Source organism: Etheostoma spectabile, chromosome 21 (genome assembly GCF_008692095.1).
Source record: "Etheostoma spectabile isolate EspeVRDwgs_2016 chromosome 21, UIUC_Espe_1.0, whole genome shotgun sequence".
Taxonomy (NCBI): domain Eukaryota; kingdom Metazoa; phylum Chordata; class Actinopteri; order Perciformes; family Percidae; genus Etheostoma; species Etheostoma spectabile.
Genome location: NC_045753.1, coordinates 8,154,461 through 8,164,393, shown reverse-complemented (window position 1 = coordinate 8,164,393; position 9,933 = coordinate 8,154,461). Strand labels below are relative to the sequence as shown.

Sequence of the window (9,933 nt, the reverse complement as noted above, 5' to 3'; positions counted from 1 at the left end):
ACAGCTAGCTAGACTATCTGTCCAATCTGAGTGTTCTGTTACATGACTTAAAAAGCTTTTTAAATGTTACACCAAAACAAGTTCCTTCCCAAGGCTATATACACACCATTCAAGTAACTGAATTTCTCCACGGTAAAGGAAAATAATAGATGTTTTCAATTCTGCCTCATACATTTGACCCAGGGAGTGAACCTTGCATACACAGTGTGTAAACTGCACCCATACATTTGAACAGCCATATGCTAGTAAATACCCACTTAAGCCTACATTTCTGTGATGCATTCACTTCCAGGCTTCGGGCGAGTCCATCATTACAAACTCACTTTAGTGGACAACCATTATTCAGACCCACAGGACAGAACCTGAATATTGGAAACCAAACAAATCTAAACTACAAAGCCCCGTGGGAGCGTCAATATTGCACAATCTTCTCTTTTCTAAAACTGTAGTAAGAAACAGCGGCTTTGGCTCTCTGTTAATGCTTTCCAATTGAGAGCGATCCATTAAAGTTGTTTGATGTTGTGCTTCTAGTAAATGCTATATCGCTGGAAATGTGGAGTGTTTGAAAGTCATCTGAAACTCTAAGCGTCTCCTCTGCCTTAAGGGACAGTAAGGTTTTAAATGAGAGTGTCTAAAAGTGAAGTACTTGCTCGGCATCTCTATTGCGAAAACTGCATCCTTCGTCCAGCTGATATTGGACCAGCCACAAACCTCTTTCTCATCAAGGGCAGTAGTCTGACCCAGAAATATTGTTAGTGTGAATGCCTGCTCAGAGAAATAAGCCTATTAACTACATGGTTAATAAAACTGTTGAAGTCACCTCTTCTTCTGTGGGAGCAAAAAAGTGTGAAGCCGTGTTTGTGCAAGACGAGATTCATAAAATTGTTTTTGTGTGCAAAAGAAACCAAGAGAGACATAAAGACTATGTGTGCCTTCTAGATGTTAACTGTTTTGTCTGCAAATAGAGGAGCTGGTGAAAGAGAAACATTCTGCGTTTAACAGATAGACAGTGTAAATATTTTTTGTAAAAGTTACTGACGACTGACGAAGTTTGTGTGTTTTTAATAAAGCAAATACTGTAGATAATTAAACAAAAGGAAGGGTGTAGAATCGTAGCTTCTCAAAAAGTATCTCAAGAGGGAAGCTTAAACCTAAACTACACACAGTAATTACTTAAGTTGAAAGAAGCCCTGGGGGGATTTTTCTCTATCTCTTGCATTACCACCACTCCTTCCTTTATTATCCCCATTCTCAGTAGTAGTCTTATGTGCAATAAACACAGCTAAATTGGCTGTTCTTCAGGTATGATGTAAATGGACGGTTTTCATATGGCTAGTCCTAATGACTACTCAAAACGCGTTTACATAGTACAGGAACCTTTTACACACTGTGGCCGAGGCTGCCGTTCAAGGTGCCACCTGCTCATCAGATAAACACACACATTTACACTCCGATGGCATAATCAGGGTAGCCTGGTCCTACCAGACTCTGGTACATTTCATTTGTACAGAGAGTCTGGCCATATTGGATCTGCCCAGAGCCACTCTGGATCTGCCATAACCAATCGCTAACGTTTTTGGTCGCGACGTCGGGTTAACATCACTAGCGTTAGCCTTAGCCAACTCCTTCACCTCTAACGAAGCGAGCTGGAAAATCAAACTTTTCCCAAACCCTGTGGGGAGGAGGGCCACAACATCATGGCCGCCAACAAAACTCAGCAAAGATTGTTCCTGCTCAGGCTTTCACTTCTGGATATTCGGCAACGTTGCCACAACGGACCGCATGGCTTCCCTCGCATCTTTCTCTGGCGCAATTACAGAACTACAACTAGCGCACAACCTCAACGTCATTGTTCTCGGCCACTCCCTCTGTTTAACTGATTGGACCGTTAAAAATTTGAATCCCAACAATAAACCACAAACCCAGAAAAAATGTAAATTGAACAGAAGTACATATGAGGGTGGAGCCAGGCCACAATCAGGAGCAACTCGGGGTTCAGTGTCTTGCCCAAGGACACTTCAACATGGGACTGCAGAGCCAGGGATTGAACCCCAACCTTCCAATTGGCAGGCGACCGCTCTACCATGGAGCCACAGCCGCCCCCGATGATCTGGTTTTGTTTGGAAGTACTAAATTAGAGTTACAAAGACGCCTTCAGAGACAGACAGCTCAGTCGCTGGCTGATGCTCCAGAGTGCAATTTACTGCTCAGCCTTGCTGGAAAAAATACATCCAAGCATACACTCTTGTGTCTCACTTTCAAAGACTCAATGCACAGAGAGAAAAAAAACACACACACACACACACACACACACACACACACACACACACACACACACACAAACACACACACACAAAACAACACACACACACACACACACCAAACACACACACACACACACACACACACACACACACACACACACACACACACACACACACACACACACACACACACACACACACACACACACACACAGGCAATGGTTACAGGGCTGGGTTGTTAAAATTGAAGGAAAAAGGCCCCCTGGGCAGAGCGTAAATTGACTTCAGAAAGAAAACATTGAGTCTAAATACTCCCAACAAGTACAATGGGCCAACTTCACAGCCGCTCTCTCTGCCGCTTCTTAGATCACTGCACCAGACTGCATAAGAAAGGACGGCAGCCCAGCCAGCTAAGAAAAAAGGCATCTGCTCCGTTTCATTTGTGTGTGTGCATGTGTGTGCAAGACGTGTCCGCCTGTCCAACCACCCCCTCAGTGACGAGGTACACTTCCTGGCCCGATCCCACTCGACTGGCCGCTTTCCTTCTTCCGCAGCGAGAGGCTGCTTTCTGCTCTGCAAATGACGTCTAGAAAGGGGGACAGAAGAAGTCGGGAGAGAGAGAGAGAGAGAGAGAGAGAGAAAAGAGAGAGAGAGAGAGAGAGAGAGCGAGAGAGAGTGGTGTGTGTGTGTGTGGGTGTGTGTGTGTGTGTGTGTGTGTGTGTGTGTGTGTGTGTGTGTGTGTGTTTGAGGGAACAAGTTTGAGGGTAAGATATTCAGAGCAAGGCCAATTTCATTCTATTTTTAAAGCAACAGTTTTTTTAACGACTCAATGTCTTTTTTATCATTAGAAGTGGTGGTAACTGAATAAAAGGGGCCGTGTGATGAAGATACAGGGATGTGAGGACAGATATCTTTGGGGCTGGGAATTGCTTACAACCTTGCAATACACCTTGATTTTAAATGATGAATAATAATAATAATAATAATAATAATAATAATAACATAATGGTGATCGCACAAATTCCGGCCGATAGAGATCCTAAAAGTAAAATGAAATATTCACCTTCTAATCCCAAATAATCCCAAAGTTATTAATTAATGCAAATAAATATTTTTACACTTTTAAACTTAACATGCTTGACTTAATGTTGGTTTTAAATAGAAAAATGCGCTGATTGTATAAGGTGGATTGGCCTCTGCTGCCACCTATTGGCTTAATTGTGCACCGCACTATAGGTGATGTTTCTTTTTCAAAACTGCAGTTACACTTGCTATCGTATCGATAAAGAAGCATCTGCACCGATACGCGCGTAAACGAGGAGTACGTCACGATATACTGCCCCATGCGGCCCTAGTTATCATGTGGGATTTAGGTTATCATATAATGTTTAAATCAAGACCTAACATTCTTAATAATTAGTATCCGACAAGTTGTCCAGTATGTTTGCTCAGACCTGAGAGCCACTCGTAAAAACATTGCTCAGTGCTACTAGTGGTCAAAAACACAACAGACTACCTTTAAACTGCAATTATTTTCTACAAATTAAAATTGCATTGTACCTATTACACATTAAGTAAATTTGTGACAAGCGTGGTAACAAAAACGTATTTCTCCAAAAAAAATAGGGGATCAAAAGATCCTATTACTTGTTGAAACCTCGCACAGGGAGCTTCTTTTGGTAGAGAAGTCAACATACAAGCAAGCTTCAGTAGTTTTTCAAATCTAAATTTCCAAATGTAGAGTTTAGTAAGATAATGTACGGATTAGTGATACAGATTTTTTGGGGGGGAAAATACATTATATTCAAAAGTGATATTTAGAAAATGTATTTCCTGCAGAAAATGGGAGTGAATGCTGTCTGCTGAAATGTATTGCAAAGCATTGCATTTTAATTTCCTTTTCTTATGTCAGTGTTGCAGCAGCAGAGTAAAATGAGCACCACATGTTTGTACTGTTTGTACACATGTATTCATATTACCAATGATTGGTCTTTTAAAAAAAAAAAAAAAAAAAAAAAAATTGGTAATGAGGAAAGATTGTATGTGATCTTCACTCCATAATACCGTTATATTTGCCACCAGTAGAAAGCTCATTAAAAGGAAATGCAATTAGCACAGTTGACTACAAACACTTTAAGGATCTTGCAGAACACCGCAAAAGGACAGTATTACATATTAAGTTTGGCACCAAGTGGTTAGGCGCTGCACACACACACACACACACACACACACACACACACACACACACACACACACACACACACACACACACACACACACACACACACACACACACACACACACACACACACACACACACACACACACACACACACACACACACACACACACACGGACTATTGCATGTGCGCTCGGATTTCTCCAGTCTGGGAGAAGTTGAGGATGAGTATGTGGTATGTGGGCTGCTCTGCGTCAATGTGTGAGTGAGAGTCTTACATGCTCATGTTATATTTGGGTGTGTGTTTGTGTGTGTAAGGGTCCTGCTGTTTTGTGTGTGTGGGTAACTTGGTAAGTGAGCAGCGGGCTGATTCTAGCCTACTCCCCTCTGCCGGAGTCTGCGTCAGCCGAAATCTATCTATGGCGGCTCACTCATCCTCTGCCACCCCCATATGCAGCCGGGCTCAAGACGCTTCCACACATGCCACTTCCATGGGTTTGGCTGCTGCTCTACTACTGTATTACTAGGAAAAGCACTAAAATAAGCAGCTGACTGGCGGCACCTTCCTCTTTCAGCAAGGCCATATGGTGCTGAAGATAAACATTTAACCTGAAGATTTCTGCTCTCAACGAAGTGATTCCTGTCACCGTTGGTGCAGATTAGACAATCCGTCTCAATTAACTCAGCAGCAGCAAAGCACTTCAGCAAGCTGCCGGTCAAGTGTTAAGATGTTACTGTTCGGTGTCAGATTTTATGTCAGGCTTACTGACTCCCCGGTTCACCCTTAGTATGAGTGAATCACAAAGAATTGTGGGATTCATAGCAACCGTTGCCAGTAGCCTCTTTCACTGAATGATGCCGACAGCTTCCAGCCCTCATTCAGTGGCTAGCTGCTCCTTCAGTGGTATTTTTAGCCGCCATTGATCGAGACAGATTTGACTGAGAAGGAAAAGCAGCACTTGAGATTTAGCAGCAAACTATAGAATCGCCTTTGTGTGTTGCACTGAGTGCGTTTGACTGAGAGAAAAAGCACACTGTATGTCACTGTCGCCTGCAGAGAGAGTCAGGCAGTCATGAGGGCCATCCCTTCTTCCCTGTACACTCTCTCTCTACCTCACTTGTCATTTCAACTCCATTCAAATTGTTCCATGTGAACACGGAAATTATCACAAATATAAAAAGCCATCAGCGGCCGCATTGTCTTCGCCAAGCCGCGAACCCATCCGCTCTAGCAGTTCCTACACACTCAACTTGAGTCACTCGATCAATCCTAGCTGGTGGCTTGACTTACTGTAGGAGGCTACTATCTCAACGCAGACGTGCTGGGGCTTTCTGTTTAGACTGCTGAAGGATGACTAATGCTCTATGTAAAGAGCTCAGGGCTCGACTGGAGACTTCTGGCATCTAGACAATCAATTGGAAATGTTTCACTTCCAGGGGCGTTGGGGGTTACAGTAAAAAATTATTTTAGCAGTAACAAAGTAATATAAAGCATCACCAATGGGATTTCGAAATATTGTATATTACATTTATTATGTCAAGTAACACGTTACCACTTGAAATAATATTTTTTCCCCCCACACAGAGCCACTTCCACCAGTGCGCTACCAGAAGACAAAAAGAACCTGCTGACAAAATTTGATGGCTGAGGAGTCAGGACACTGGGGGGGGGATGTGTGAATGTGTGATGAACAGCTTAAATGGCCCCAGCACCAACCGTGGACTGACAGGTGAAATAATTCTAATCCTAATCATCTCTTACATGGTCATCATCCCTGTTGAAAAGCTCTTGTACAAGAGCCAATACATGTTGTCTAATTTAACACTGCTTAATGGGGGCGCCTGGGTAGCTCACCTGGCAGAGTACACGTCCACATACAGAGACTCAGTCCACGACTGGTTCTGACCTGCGGCCCTTTGCTGCATGTCATTCCCTCTCTCTCTCTCTCTCTCCACTTTCAAGTCTTAGCTGTCAAGTCAATAAAAAAGGCCTAAAAATGCCCCAAAAAAGTATTATCTTATTGGGATAAAAGTGTGTGTGATTTAGAGAAGCACTCAACAGTGTTGGGCATTAACGCATTACTTGGTAATGTATTACTGTAATTGTATTACTTTTACATTAACGAGTAGTGTAACAATTTCCAAAACAGTAATTATATTACAGTTACTAATCCAAGTAATGCTGTAACTGCATTCCCCGAATGTGATTTGTTGTCGTCCAAGGTAGACTTTCTTATATGATGACGGGGTGTGTACGCTTGACATAATTAAGCGCACGGTAGGACAGGGCAGGTCAAGTCACATCACTACTAGCAAAAAGCTAAACGGGTGGATGACTGATATTTCAACAGGTGAAAGTGTTTTGTTTTTTGTTTTTTAGGGCTGAAAATTTGGGGGGGGGAATCTAAATACGATATTTCTGCAAGATACTGTGATTACTATTTGATCTGTGTATTATTATTTCATTAATAACTTTAGCTAAAGTTCAATATTCACTGTGTAACAGACAAATAACCTGTCCTGCAGCATTATAACATGAGCCACCATCAAATCTGCTCTATGTTCTTATGCATGGACCAGAACATAGATATGAATTTTGCAGCAATAAGTGTTCTTTTAATAAGCATGGAACCTTGAACAGTCAAACACAGAACATTTATCGCAAACGCTAAGGTTAGAATAAAAAAAAAAAAACAATTCCAATAAAAACATACATCAGTACTTTCCTGTAAACTGAAATGTCTGACACGCCTCAGATCGACGGCAACATCTGCACCGTCATGTTAAATAAAGGAACACTAAATAAATAAATAAATAAAAATCCACTGAAAATAGGACATTTCTGGAAACAACATTCCAGCATTTATCTTATGACAAAAACAGTAAATACATTAATAAAAAGAGGAATAAAAAGATGTAACAGCGAAAAATTTGACTAAATATTGCGCCTTCAATTAATCGCGGTCTTCACGATTGGCTAATTGCATTCTTTCATATCTCGATTTCAATTTGAAAACAATGAATCGTCCCTAATTTTGATTCTATAAAAGGCTTTGATCCGAGTGGGAACATCGATGACACCTAGCATGTCGCTGTGAGCAGAGCTGCGTCCCTCTCCTCTCCGGCCTTGTGCACGCAGGCAAAGCGAGTTACTATGGTGATGGGAATCTGCGTCGCCAGGTCCTTTTCATAATGTAAGCCTATGTGAAACTCAAAGAAAGAAAAGAGACTTAACCCTCGTGTTGTCTTCCCGCTGACCTGCACATTTTTGTTTTTCTGAGTCAAAATTTCAAATAAAAAAAACCTTTTATCAGTATTTTGGTTGTCTTTTTTTGACACTTTTGTGTCTTTTCCCCGATATTTTTGCCGCTGTTTCAACAATTGTCGACTTTTTCTAGCATGCAGGTTGCGGAGTGGATCTAACTCGCTGTGGAGACTTAATAGTGATGGTTGCACAAATATAGTTCATTTTCCTGACTGTGTAAAGCTCTTGCCATTAGGCGGTGTAGTGGTAATTACTGTTATACACTGATGCAGCTACTGTAGGTGTAAGGCACAGCTCCGGCACAGTCAGCAGCAACAAAGCAGCTTTAATCACAAGACAGGAAGGTCCACGGGACTATTACAGCACATCCACAATGTTCACTGACTGAAAACTGGTTTGGTTTCAATTTGCAGATGCATGAGACCAAAGTTCCCAACCTGGCGTGTCATTAACTGAACTCAACATGGCCATTGTTAATGTTACTATGCCACCTATGGACTTCCTGTTATGACAAGTCAAAATGTGAGAAAGGGCTAGTCAAATAAGTTTGATTGCAATTGAAACTGCATGATATAAACGGTCCCACAGCACAAAACAGCCATTGGATATCTGCCAGGAGTTGATATGAATGAATAACTAGCACCAATAAAACAATCATTACAATGTTGAATGATTACAATTCTAGCTTTTCTAAAAAAAAAAAAAAAAGCCAGGCACGTTGCTTTGGAAAACATCCTCCCATCAGCCATACACAGCTACTACTCATTTTGAGCTGATGATGAAGGGAACAACAACAAAGTTACCTTCCTCCTCAGACTCAAAAGTAGAAGCTGCATCACTGGCCATTAGATCGACTTCCTCTTTACTAGTAAGCTTGTGCCAGATATTCTCCTCAAAATAGACACTTTTCTTCTAGAGACATTTAAAATGACGATGTGATAATTAGAGTAAAGAGAGATGGCAATCTATGTTGTTGCAGATACAGCGTGATAAAAGACATTTATGGCCTTACAGAACTACATTAGAAAACTCCACACTTCAGGCTTCTACAGGTGCAAACACAAGATAATTATTAGGAGTTCAGAGCTCTCTTGATTTGTTGTTATTTTAAGGGCAATGATTACATTTCTATTATTGATTGACCTGTTGATTATCTTGATAGATCAGTTAACCGTTTGGTGTAGAAAATATGAGTAAATGCCGGTTACAATTTCCAAGAGCCCAAGGTGACATCTTTAAACTCATTTTAACAGTTTAAAGCACAAATATATATAATTTACTGTAAATGTAAAATAAAGAAAAGGCTCACAATTGGGATACTGGAGGCTGTGGGGGATTTCTGCTTGAAAACAGGTTACAAGATAATCATTATCAATTGGAAACGCCCGCTTAGCTTATTAGCTTATACTTATTATAAATAGTGTTAACGCTAGCACTAGCTAAGGTAATGTAAGCTGTGGACCTAGTGGCACAGAAGTTAAGCACGCTAACGTTGGACCAGCAGCTCCCGTGTTCGGCCAAGTGAAATTGCTGTTTTTGTCCAAGTAGTCTGGTGGATTTTGAAGGAGCTTCAGTTTCAGAAAGGAAAGGGCTGTCTGATAGCAAGTAAAGTGGTGAAAATATTTAAAATATAACATACAATTGAAGTGATATTGAAATATGTTTCGTTGTGCCCATCCACAGCAGTACATATCGCTCTATTCAAAGCCACCAGACTACTTGGACAAAAACAGCCATTTTATCTCACAGAACCTGGGAGTTGCTACCCCTGCCTCCATCAGTTAGTTCGTTTGTGTTACTGTGTGACTTTTATTTCCAACCTGACGTGGCAAACACAGCAGTACAATGCTTCCCTTTCAGTCTGGTTCTCCAAACCGAGGCTGTGCCGATAGCAATCACAGTTACTGTTGCGTACTGTACTGTACACACGGATGCATCCATGACAGTACTGTGCTGTCATCATACCGAAACCTACGTCAGGTCACGTGGTTTGTTAGGGGAGTTGTAAAAATGCAACAACAAAAAAAGAGCATTTTTGGCGCTAAAACATAACGCACTTCGACCAAAATGTGAATGTTTGGATTTTAATACACAAAGAACCCTACTGGGATGCTACATTTGCTTAAACAACTAAATGTCTCAGCTCTAGTTCAACAATTTGGCAAATAACCTAATCTACACTGTCTCAGCTCTAATCTGTGTTAATGTTATTAAAAAAAAAAAAA

The 9,933-nt window shown here is 41.3% G+C and overlaps 1 protein-coding gene across 1 annotated transcript in view; it reads right to left on the bottom strand.

Moving 5' to 3' along the window:
• snx29 (sorting nexin 29) overlaps positions 1 to 9,933 on the bottom strand; it is a 173,164-nt gene that overhangs the window by 140,241 nt on the left and 22,990 nt on the right. The gene's annotated exons all lie outside the window — the stretch shown is intronic.